This window comes from Amblyomma mixtum, chromosome 3 (assembly GCF_055824585.1).
Source record: "Amblyomma mixtum isolate Tamu chromosome 3, ASM5582458v1, whole genome shotgun sequence".
Classification (NCBI taxonomy): domain Eukaryota; kingdom Metazoa; phylum Arthropoda; class Arachnida; order Ixodida; family Ixodidae; genus Amblyomma; species Amblyomma mixtum.
In genome coordinates this window covers 223,335,827-223,348,718 of record NC_143014.1, presented here as the reverse complement: position 1 = coordinate 223,348,718, position 12,892 = coordinate 223,335,827, and the positions used below count along the sequence as shown (strand labels likewise).

The 12,892-nt window shown below is 46.2% G+C and overlaps 1 protein-coding gene across 3 annotated transcripts in view; it reads left to right on the top strand.

Annotated features, from left to right (window-relative positions):
- SLO2 (slowpoke 2) overlaps positions 1-12,892 on the top strand; it is a 562,054-nt gene that overhangs the window by 357,936 nt on the left and 191,226 nt on the right. The window lies entirely within an intron of this gene.

Here is a 12,892-nt window from a genome sequence, read left to right as displayed (position 1 = left end):
CGTTCCATTACTGCTCTCGATGCTAAATTAAAGGTTACTGTCAGTCAAAAACAAATATTTATTTTCGCGAGCGAACGAGATCTTCATTCTTTGGTTATCTCACAGTGTGCGCGAATAGCTTAAGATTAGAACGAAGGCATATCAGGTCTTATTGAAAGTTATTCTCAGATAGGACGGTTCGAGGTTTTTTTTTTTTTTTAAGCGATGTTTATTGCCTCAGGGCATAAGACGGTATGTAATGATGGTTGACGAGAATGCTTAAATAAATGAGAAAATGTTCGCTGATCTAATGAAGTCGAGGAGTGAACGATGATGTGGTTCCTATGTCCAATCGGTATATGAAGGAGGAATGTTCGGCGAGAGACCCGCCGCCGCCTGGTGCTGGATTCTTGTCCGCTTCAGCGCCGGGCAAATCCACAACAGGGTGTAAATATTGGCCTCAGGATTTCTGTGCTTGCAGACAGGACACCCGGGGCAGGGATATAAACCTTGGAATTGCGGTCACTTTCGTGTCACGTCTGGGGTTAGGGCAACCCCGACCTGGATCCTCCGAAGCGCAACATCCTCTGCACGAGGTTGTATAACTCGTGCCTCCCTTTCGTCCCATGAAAAGGTATTCAGAAGGCAAGGGAATGGAAAGAGGTGATTGTTATGGCATACGTGACGGAAGCCTACAGCCACCGAAATCAAGGAGCATAGGGGATGTCTGTTTTTTTTAGACCTCCCCTATGCTCCTTGGTTTCGGTAACTGTTGGCTTTCGTCATGTATGCCGTGAAAAAGTAGGTCACTTAAATAAAGTCAAAAGAGCAGGATAGAGTCTAAGATAGGGATCCACTGGCTCTGCACCCCAGGTTTTGCCTCAGTGTGTGTACTGCCGAATGGGGAATCTTTCTGGCGTCGTCATTGTTGTTCGGTTTTGCATTGCTTGTGTTCCCTAAGATCATCGGTTGACCGCGAAAACAACCAGGCTGATCGGGCCAGCGAGTTTAGTGAACGCTCTCAGGTTTTATGCCGTGTCCAAACTGAACATGCATATGTTCTAAAAAAAAATTTTTACCTAAGCAGATGGTCCATTGTCATCGCTGCCATCCGCGATCGCTCTTGCAGCTCCTTATATCCACTCCATCCTCCAACCCGCCTTCCCCGTACACCTCGCCTCTGTGAAGACCGTTGAATCGCGCATGCGCAACTTGGTGAAAGACACGTCGGGTTACTTCTGCTGTCGAGTGCACGCGAACTCGAATAATGCGTGACGTCACAGTGGGCCGCGGACCCCGTGTACGTGCAACAATCAGTGCGGCGTGCCCATCGAGATGTCTTGTACTCATTGTCGAGTCAAAAGTCAGTTTTGCAAAGATACTGCGTGGCGTATGATGCCTACTTTCACATTCTGTACTGTTTACTAAAGTACGTTTCCTTGCTGTGCTGCGCAGTGCACAATGCAGTGATGTGCCGGGGTACTAAAAACAGCACAAACCAGCAGAACCGTTTTCAAGGTCTGAGATCATTACCAGCAAGCGGAGATTTTCAAATCGTTTCGAAACTTCCACATCCGGCTTTAGCCAAAATATTTATTTGCTCCCATAAAAGCGGCAAGGCGATGCAGTGTTTCAACGCGGCTTCATTGTTGAATGAGATCGTGCATTATATATTTTTAAATCCTCCCACAATTTGGCCGCCGTCCTAAAATGCGCGATCGTAAAACGATGAGAGTGTCGTATATGCATGGTTTACGACTACCATCGTTTTCCGCGCTTGCATGGAAATCACAAACCAGCCTTCGCGCAGCCTTTCCTCGCGAGTCGTTCTTTTTAGCCCCGGGAACGCGACACGTGTCGAGGACGTGAATGTCAATTTTGGCTTCCTAAATGGCGCAGCGCGCTTCCGGCACCCAAACAATGCGCTATATTTGGCTCTTGCTCTTAGCCGCAATAAATGCGCCAAAAAGCGCAAGACTGCGCTTGCGTGTCTCTTTTTGCTTGGATCAGCATCAAGCAAGTTGTTGGTCTACATCGCATTCCTGGCCGTGAAAAAGAGATAAACAGTGAAATTCCTTCGCGATAAAACAATTTCTCTTTTTTTTTCGATGCACGAGGAAATATCTTGAAAAAGCCGAATCATTACAGTCGCCACCTTTTGGCACGTCGGTGCGTGGTCTGTCTAATCTTTTCTTGGTACGCATAGTTAAAAAGAAAAATAAATAAAAAAAGTTATTTTATTTGTATATTTTTCCTCTCTTTTTCTTTTGTTCTTCTTGCATATGTGAGCGCGCATGCGAGAGTGGGGATACGCATGCATGCTTTTATGCGTTCGCATTTTAGCTGCGCTGCAGAATTATGGTTTGGTTTGGTTTATGGAGTTCAACGTCCCAAAGCGACTAAGGCTATGAGAGACGCCGTAGTGGAGGGCTCCGGAAATTTGGACCACCTGGGGTTCTTTAACGTGCAATGACATCGCACAGTACACGGGCCTCTAGAATTTCTCCTCCAAAGAAATTCAACCGCCGCGGCCGGGATCGAACCCGCGTCTTTCGGGTCAGCAGCCGAGCACCTAAACCACTGAGCCACCGCGGCGGCCTTCAGAATTATGAGTTCGTAACTTAACCGTCCTACAAAAACGTGCACTTGAAAGCTCCTTTGGCTGCACAGTGAACAACTGTAGAGGTTGTGCCGTTTCTCAGCGTTGTTTAAATCCTCTTTTTTTTACATCCTGCGAGTATTTAGCGTTGGAGCACAGTGCGATCCCAACAATGAGACCTACCTGTTCGTGTCTACCATTATCAACCTGTTTTAAAATCGATAGTAAACCTAGACGAGCCACAGATAATTCCTGGAGAGAAGAAGACCCGGCACGCATAGTCAAAAATTAACGACACTGTCGCAACAAGAGGAACGTGCAAATTCGATGTGCCGTGAGCAGTGAAGGCCATCCCAGTATTTATCCTTCGAATGCCATTTATTCTTGCACACGCCTAACGGTGAAAACGAGGCTTTCTACTGCAGCAGCAAATGTAACTGGGAAGAGGGGGGGGAGGGGGGCACTTGCGGAGAGAACCCTCCAGTGACGTCTTGGCAGACCGCAACCACATCTCTTCGCAAGCGTCAGCGTGACTTGGCCGCAAAGGGCTGCTGATGCTGCATGACGGTCGCCTGCACTCGGGTCCTGTCGTATATTTCAGGCATAGGAATACACGTTTGGTGTGCGTGCGCGTGCAAGTGTGTGTATGCGTGCGTGAAACTGAACAATTGTATTCTTCATTGTTTATTAGCATTTTCTGACAAAAGAATGGACGTGTATATTAATGTTTTCTCTTTCTCGAGCTGTACTCTTGTGTATTGCTAGACTTTACTTGCAACTAACTTTTGCGTTGCCCTGTTTACTGCACTGTATATTTCTTCACTCAATGCATCCTGTTTTTGCTTGCTCTACATAGAGAGAAAATACTCTTCTTCTGATGTTGTGGCTACTTTTGCAGACATACGCATTTTGTAGCGCTTTTCACCGTTGTTGGCTTTGCAACATGCACTTAATTTTTATGTTATTTGTGCGTGTCCCTGCCCTCAACATCATCCTTTACAGCTGGCATGATACCGAAAATAAACTTGTCGTGAACCTAATGAGAGTATAAAAAAAGCGATTGAGTGGCTTTAAAAATGAATCCATTAGAATTAATTTAAGTCTCGATTCAGATGGAAGGTATGGTCTATCCATGTCGAGAGCCGCTGATGGTTATGCAAAGCAAAAACAAAAATGGCTGAAATCTACCTAGACTTATCCCCTACCTTGATAAGCTTGAACAAGGAAACGAGTATCGCGTGCTTAAATGCGCGTACAAAGGTGCCTAAAATGCAACGCCAGTTATGAATGCTCCTACCGCATGAGGGGACGGCGGTGGTATTAGAATTAGTTGCAATGGCCAGGTGGGTGGCTGTAAGCACTGCGAGACGAATCATCTCCTCTCGGTTCATGATGGCCGCTGGACTTCATGACACCGGTGCTTGTGTCTCAATTACCCTTTTTTTCTCTCTCTCTGTAAATTCGCATCGTGCCTTCGGAAAGGTTTTACTCAGAAAATAAAGACATGACAACACAGAAAGAGTTCCAAGAAGAGAAAATAATCTCAGCAAGAATAAGCATACCCAGCGTGTCTGACTACGCTTATCGCCCACTCCAGCTGATAAGGAAAAGAAAAGGAAGTCCGGACACAAAAGAAAAAAAAAAGCTCGTACGGGAGGTCCCAAGCAAGGAAGGCGTGCAGATTCGCGTGTCGAATGCATGTTTAATGAAACACAAGCCGCGACAGCGCTCGCAGCCCGCTCGTCCTGCCTCGCGCTCTAACGCGGCGCGGCGATCTGTGATTAAACATTCAAGCAAGAACGGGCCACACGCTGCTTTTGATAGCTCCTCCTCTCCTTCACTGTAGCCTTGTCATTTCCGTCCGCGCAGTTTAATCATCCCCTCGGAGAAAGTAAGCAGAGAGATTTTAAAAAAATGGAACGGGTGAGAAAATGGCCTCGCGATGCTCCCTCCGGAACCGGGGCGCCTTCTTTCACCTCGTTTTGTGCGCCGTACGAAAGATAGTTTTGGAGACAAGAACTATTGGGCTCTTGAAAAGTGACTGACCCAGAGCACCACTTGCCCCTGCGTATAGTATTCTCCCAGAGGGCTCGGGAGTGATGGCTATTCAATACTGTCCGCGTTTATATTGGCTATCTTTGTAGCAGTGCGCACTGATTGTAGCCTTTGTTACACCAAAAAGGTGTCGGTTTACCCTCTTTTTTATATGTATGCGCCACAGACGGTTGGCGTTTTAAGGCGCAAGCCTTTAATGGCTGATCGTTGTCGTCAACAAAATGTGTCCCGCTTTTGACGGGTGTTCACCGAGATGTGTGAGACAGTTACTGCGTAATTTCCTTTCCTCAAATACAATTTTCATTTTCTTCATCACGGGCCCTCTTTCTATTTCTTCTTTCACTCCCTATTCCACCCTTCCTGTACGTTGTGGTTCAGGTGTCCACCGAGATGACAGAGAATTACTGCGCCATTTCCTTTCCTCAAAAAGCGTTGCGTTCAAAGAGCAAGGCATCGCGCTGAGTGGTTGGTGGCGTTCCGGGGACTCCCTCGCAGAGCGGCAACACGCTGCCGCGTTCCACTTCTACAGGCGAAGCTTAAGCGTCAGTAATTAACAGTTAATTGGTATTTAGTAATTAATCAGTAATTATTCATTAATTACTAATTTGACATTACCTTGTAATTAGTCATTGATTATGTGTGACGTCATCCAGTGGTGACGTCACCAGTGCCACAGAGGCAGTCAAAGTGGTGGGGAAAACGCTTTAGCCTCTACGCACTTTAGGCAGTCAAAATGCCCCCTGAATTTTTTTTACTTTACCTCTTAATGCGTTGGCATTAGAGCCCCTATGTCGGAAAAATCTGTCCATCCTTCTGTCCGTCTGTAGCCTTGGTTGGCAGGTAGCAAAGTAGAGAAGGGGAAATTTCTCTCTCCATTTTCAGGAGAGGGAGGGGAAGCGGGGTAGAGAAGACGAAAAGAGGGGTGGGAGGTGCCGATGGAAGGTGGGGGAGGGTGGGGAAGAGTGGAGCAGAGATATGGCACGTCACACGGTGATTGACGGAATGGATTTCACCAACCACTCGCACCCGTCAGCGACAGTCGCTGCTCTGTTCGAGGAAAACACTAATGCTAACGCATACTGTGCCGCTTCAATCGCATTGATAGTCGGTAATTTAACTAATCTAATTCAATTCAATTCAAATAAACTAAAATTGCCGTCTACCGCAGTTAATAGGTGGCAAGTTAGGGAGAGTTTATGGGAAAGGAGTTAGAGGGTAAAGAGAGAGAGGGGGTGGCAGGTGACGCGTGGCCACATCAGATGCCGATGTAAGACATGATGTTAGACTAGTCGGTTCATAGATTCAACGATTTTAAAACTGCGATTAGAAAACAGGACGAGAGGAGACACAAAGACGCACACAAAGAGGCACACGCAAAGCTTCTTTGTGTCTCCTCTCGTCCTGTTTTCTTCGCGCAGTTTTGATTGCAGATTTCGATGATTCGCATTAGCACGACTAGGCTTTCTCTTGCGGCTGACGATGCAGATTCCACGGCAAATGCAGGACTACATGGCTAAACCAAAGGATTTTCACTCCTCTGGCCTAGCCGTCCTTACACGCAATTCATGCCAGGCGCTTTGCAGGGACAGGACGGGCGTCTGTAATGAAGACACGTTGTTGGACACTCGGTCGGAACGTCGGCAGTGTATCAGAGGTCGTGCTCACGGCAGCGTTTGAAGCGAGGAGTCCCATCTTCGACATACAAGCCGAAGAGGAAGAACAGCGCCGACAGTGAAGTGAAATGTCTGACGGCGTATATATGGGAAGAACCAGGGCCGGGAGCCAGCCTTTCGTCGCGTCGGGCGAAAGGCCGGGAAATTGAATTCCGCCTCGAACCCTTCGTGCGTATCAGGTGTCGGAATCCGGCGACACAACTTTTCGCAAAAGGAACTACGCAGTGTCTCGCTCCTGGCTGCATTTTCTTAGTTTTTTTTTTCTGGCGGTGGTGGTTGGGGGAGGGGAATTTGACAGTCGATTCGAAGGTCAGAATCGGCTCCATAACAAACATCCGCACACTGAAGTTATGTAACAACCCTTGCTGACTTCGGAAAAAAGAGACATGGCATGCAGCCGTGCAGCTTTGGGACACGAAACTCCTGCCGGTATACCAAATTCCGCCACAAGACTCCATTTCGAAAGGACATTGGTTGAAAACTGTTTCGTACGTCACAAACAATGTACAAAGAGGCTACACATGGTCATCAAGACCGCTCTCGACTTTTTTTTTTTTTAATGCGAAAGCGTTATGTGGTCCATGAGGCGGAAATTCTGCGCCGTTGTTGTCCTCGCCAGATGGTCCGCAAATCCACGTGGCCTCATCAGGAAAGAAAGAAATAAAATTTCTTCTCCCTAAGTGCGTTTCGAACCCAGGCCGGCGCGAACCGTTCAGCTTCGCTGGCCACTTCATTACAGCACTGCGCCATTACCGTTTTTTTAAGCATGATATTTATTACAGCGAAGCAGTGTTCTGTGTACATGAACTATTTACAAGCCTTGAAGAAAACAGTCGCAAATCAACGCAATGCATATTATGACACGTCTAAACCACGCACGAGAAAAGACGCAACGCAAGGTCATCACTAGTACGTCATAATACGACACATCTAGGCAAGGACGCATTAGAAAGAAGGCACTGAAGAACACAGCACCAGAAGTGGCTGCCACTCCGGTTCGAACTCGGTCTGGGCATGCAATCATTAGATTAGCAATCATTCTGCTGAACTGGTCTTATTTTACACCGCATTCTGTACGATATTTCAATGCATTGTCATTTGTTGGTGAAACCTTAGACATGTTCTTTTCGATTAGACTACACAGCCTCTGGAAAACGCGCATGATAGACCGAAATTGTGAATGTGTTGTTTCTCCTGCGTCATCATCGTAGAACAACACCCCTCGCACTAAATTGCCAATCTTTCGCGCTGGGTTTGGGTAACTTCCATTCGGGCGGCGCGAACAGAACAGCTTCGCTACCCAAAGCATTACACTAATACGCCATCGCCCCACCTAACACCCCGCGTGCATTCTTTAGCATTCACAGCACGTAAGTAGTCTTAAATGCCCTCCGTAAATTTTTTGCCTTTCTTCTGCGTGATTTCGACGCATACAGCACACGCTGTTTTAGTGCACAGCTGAGACAACTGTTTGTTTATCGGTTTCATTATGTTTTCACGCGGCTCCCGACTGCGAGACTTCTTTGCACGCCACGAGGAACTGTGGAAGTAAAAAAAGTTTCCACTTTCAAGTATTACAACGCCGAGCATGAATGAGAGGCGCATTCACGAAAGGGTCTCTTATGGAGTTTGTGACGGAACAGCGCAAACTACCGGGACAAGCTGTTCCGTCACAAATGAATAACCAACATGCCCAAGCTGGTGTCCTGGCTCTCATGGAGGCAATTTCTTCTTAATCAGCATTGATATCTCAGTCCGCCGGGAGGTAAGGTCTTCTATGGGCTGGAAATCTTCGATGTCGCACCCATGTGTGCCCCATGAAAAGCGTGCTCCGAGCTTTCAGTGGATCGATTATCAGCGACACAATCCACAACGAAGCTCTAATCTCAATATGTGCGTGCGTGCGTGCGTGCGTGCGTGCGTGCGTGCGTGCGTGCAGAAGGTGCGACCCTTGCGGAACGTATATTATCGTGACCTCACCATCGCACTAAGAACAAAGAATAAAATAGCGAGGTGCTGTCACGCAGTCCGGGGGAAAAGACGAGAGACACAGGCGCGCGCTAGACGCCGCGTTACGCGCAAAGGAGACTGACACAGAGTCGGCCACGGACGGACTGAAAGGCGGGTGGATCGAAAGATATCGAGATGCCAAAGCCTCGTCGTCCCTTCCTTCCCCCTCCCCCCATTTTTTTTTTCTGGAAGTACAAGGAAGGGGCACGTCGGCTCCGCTTGTTCTGATCCGTCTGACAAGGTTTCGCCCGGGAGCACTCGACGAGAAGCCCAATAAATCAATCACAACGCGAAGCGCCTAGGCCAAAGGTCTGCCTCCTCTTCCACCGCTGGGGAGAGCCGCGTGGAAACGTGAAACGAAAACATATAAAGAAATGAGGCAGCACTGGCGATCGCCGTTCCCGCTGTTCTTCGGAAGGTTTCTTTTCAATTGAATCCATTCCCCTTCACGCCATTCAGTCACATCTTTATATCTTCCGTTTCGTCATCTTATGTGTGTCTTGTCGGAAGTGTGGTGTGTGTTGTCGCGGGACACGGTATAGAAGACCCGTCTTACTCTCTATCCCGGGCTCGCTGTGACATCGTCTAAGCAGCTTACAGAGTTTGGAGAAAGCGGGATTGTGTTGGGTGTTGCGAGCGAACGTTCTCGTCTGTCCCTACAGGAGACACGAGCGGCACGTAAGGAATGGGTTCAGCGAGAAAAGGATGGAGAGGACGTCGTGAACGCGGAACCTTTGAATCTCATCAGTGAGCGCGCAGAGAGTCAAGATGGTGTCAGCACGTCGACTGCGCATCCGCCCAAATGCAAGAGGCGGTTCCTTATAAAAAAAAAAAAAGCTAGTCGATGCATAAAGAAACAAAATATAGCGCTGGCTAAACCAAGCAGCAGTTTTCAACTAAGCTCACGCACAGCAGTCGCTTAATGTATTGACCAAAAATAAGAGTTTAGGACGAGCTCGTAATAAGCGTTCAAGGAGCCGCGATTGAGACCACAGTTTTAATCACGCCAGTGTTTTGCGTCACTACGCGTGATAGTCGGTTTCGTGTCTGCACTTCCACTGCGTGCTTTGTGACGCATCTCTGCATTACGCACGCTTGGAAGAGCGCTCCAGGAGCGTATTAATAAAAAGAAAGAGGCAAAAACATCAGCACGATTAGTTTTTTCGTTTATCGGGTCATGGACGCGATCTGCCTGGTTTTCGCATCTAATAGGCACTTACGGGGCGCTATGCTCCAAGACGAATTTGAAACCAATGTGAAAGCTTGTTTAAATTGTTTCATAATTCCGCTCACTGCCAGACATTAATGACTGAAGTCTGCCGCTTCCCTTACCCTCTCTTGCCTCCCCTTTCATTTTATGACTTGCCGTGGCGCCTAACGCCTTTTTCTAACTAGATCAGTCCTGCATTACCCACTTATTTCACTTATTCAATGAAAAGGTTGGAGTTGAGCCCGAGTTAAAATTCTCTTTTTAGATCAGTGCTCGGCTGCCAGAGAAATACTACTCGTTTTCCGTCGCAGCCCGTGTCCCAGAGGCTTCATGCTTCAGCTTGCAATTTTTCCCTGCTTTGCTTTAAATTTTTTTTTGTCGAATAACAATCCCACTGCAAACTCAACGCTTTTTTTATGGAATGCATGTAATTAAGGCCTTTCGTTTCTTGGCAAAGCCCTGATTTTACTGATTTTTGCAGCCCGAGTAAATTTTTGAAATACCAGATTAAATACGATTTCTACCCAAAAAGGCGCCTTCTTGAAGACGTGATATTCCATATAACTCAAAGGTGAGGACATCGTGCGACTATTAGCGGACATCTTGTGCTTATGCAGAGGGGTGTTTTCAGTCAACTGTAAATTTTAAACCTCTTAAACGCTTGTTATTCATGACACAGCTTAATTTGAGGATAAGTTCGAATAACACGTTCTAGAAGGGAGAGCCCAAACGCGGGTGCTGACCAGACGTCTTATTGGCTTTATAGTATCAAAACAAAAAAAGGATCGCTCAAAATGATCAAAGTCATGAGAAATGCTCAGTATCATAATGATTGCTCTGATCTTGAATGAAGGCCTCCACAGTGCAAAAAAGAAGGCAGGTAGGTGTACATGGGCACGGAAATACTACGCGCGAGAGGTGATTGTATGCGACAAAATAAATGTATTAACTGGGAAGAAAAGAACTGTCTGCTTTAATAAGCGCTTTTTTTAGGGCACACTCCATTTACATACTGTTTATTGATAAAAAATTTGCGTATTTTATCTCCGGCGCAATAGCAAGCGCTAATATAGACGAATAAATTTGGCTAAACAATATAAAATGGCCCGGAAAAGAAAAGTGAAATGTAAATCTTGTTTCTGAATAACCCGATTTGCACCCGAATTTCAGATAAAAAAATATCACCCCATTTTCGCCTCCCGAATTCCGGGAAAAAAAAAAAAACCCGAAATGAAGGGCCATATGGCCATAAATATAGTCAGCATACTTTCGCACTGGTAGTCTCTGTGTGAGCAAAATAAATTGATGAATTTAATATATTGAGCTTCGCGTTTGCGACAGCTACGCAGAGCGCGCATAAGTGTGAAAAGTGCGGCAGTCGGGCTGTAACAGCACAAGGCCAGAGAAATAATATTTTTCCACAGAAAAAGAAATGTAAGCGTAGAAAACGGTACCTGAATCTGAGCTGCATAATTTAATTGCACAGCCTTCCAGCGTTCATGTGCACATATATGTAACGAAAGAAAAACTTTGCTCTGCATAATAAAGTATTTTCCCATTCAACTGAAGCCCAACCAGCACCCAGGATATGCAAAGGCACTTTAAACCGCATTACTGAGACGGAAACTGTTCGGGAAATTATTTTTATGATCTGCTGTTCAGGAATATTTTTAAAACATTATTTTCAACTCAATTTTCGGCCAGCACCAGCTTTAGTGATCCAATAATGTTAACTGAATTACAAAACATTCGATACAGTGCGATTTCAGCGAGGAAAAAAGGGCGAAACTGAATACACTTACGGCTCCGCTGGTCTAAGCGCGGCTGGAAGGCATTCTGCCGCGATGCTCAGCTCGCACGGGCATCGCAAATTACCAAAGGTTGGTTGGCATATCAGATGCTGTTCGTAAAGCGTATATATCTCAACACTAAATAAAAAAATAATGGGGTATGATCTAAATATCTTCAAACACGTGTTTTCAACAGCTTGCGGGTTGCATTCAGGGCATGTGGAATCAATGTTTTTATTTCAGTACCCTTCCACGCCTGTAATGACCTCCAAGTAAGGGTCGAGGGCGCAGGAATAAATTAGCATAGCAGTATTCGCTTCGCCATATGAATTTTGGTGCCTGCGTTCATTGACAGTGCTAAACAAACAGCAATAAAAGCTCGCACATAAGTGTCTCGAGGTCGAAGCATATCAAGAATATGGGAAGGCAGTGACACAACCGTTTTTTTGTTTTTGTTTTGTTTTTTTACAGGATTAATGAATAAGTGACAGTATATTTGCTGGGCCACTCATGCTGCCTTTTTTATGAGTAAAGCTTGATAAAGCCTGTCAAAAAATTGCTGACTTTTTTTTTCTGCTTACCCAATACAACTCTGTTTATTTGATCGTTTTCTTATGGCAGATTTTTTTTATAACTGACTTTTCTTTTTGACCGAAGTGCTTATACTGCAGCTACTATATCGCCATTCGTTTTTTAGGCCTAATTAAAATGCTCCTTCAATTCGTCTTGATATGCGGTCGCAGCTAGTAATAAACTGCTATTACGCGACGAAATGGTGAGCTAATGCTTCGGTCCAATCGTTACTGCTATACGCGACTCACCAGAAGGGTGTATTGACCCTGTGTAAACAGCAGCGACTGGCAGTCGCCAAGCGCCACAGCTAAAGCGTTCAGAGACATTAATCAGTTTTTTTGTATTAAGCATATTCCATCCTCCCTCTATAGAGTTCGGTGTGCCAAAAAAATTTTATTTACACAAGCACAGATAGATTTACCACATGCCGCCGCGGTGGCTCAGCGGTTATGGTGCTCGGCTGCTGTCCCGAAAGACGTGGGTTCGATCCCGGCCGCGGCGGCTAGAATTTCTTTGGAGGAGAAATTCTAGAGGCCCGTGTACTGTGCGATGTCAGTGCACGTTAAAGAACCCCTGGTGGTCGAAATTTCCGGAGCCCTCCACTACGGCGTCTCTCATAGCCTTAGTCGCTTTGGGACGTTAAACCCCATAAACCAACCAACCAACCAACCAACCAACCAACCTTTACCACATACTTCTCCCCTCGAGCCTTTATTAATAATTTTGCCTTTGAGAGAGTGCGCAAATGTTTCCAAGTTCGATGAATTCCGAAAAAAAGAGGATGCTTCAGTTCGGGCCAATGAAACGATGCAGTCACTGCTCCTCACAATTACTGTGGAGGCTCAAGTTGCAGCCGCATCGGGGTCATTTACCCTGACCGGTATCCCGTTCGACGCACTCCAATAGTAAAAAAAAACACACAAAAAGTAGCTGCAGTATAAGCACTAAAGTCAGCGTCACCCCTATTTGACTCTTTAAAACGCCGTGAACTTGCTCCAGCAGC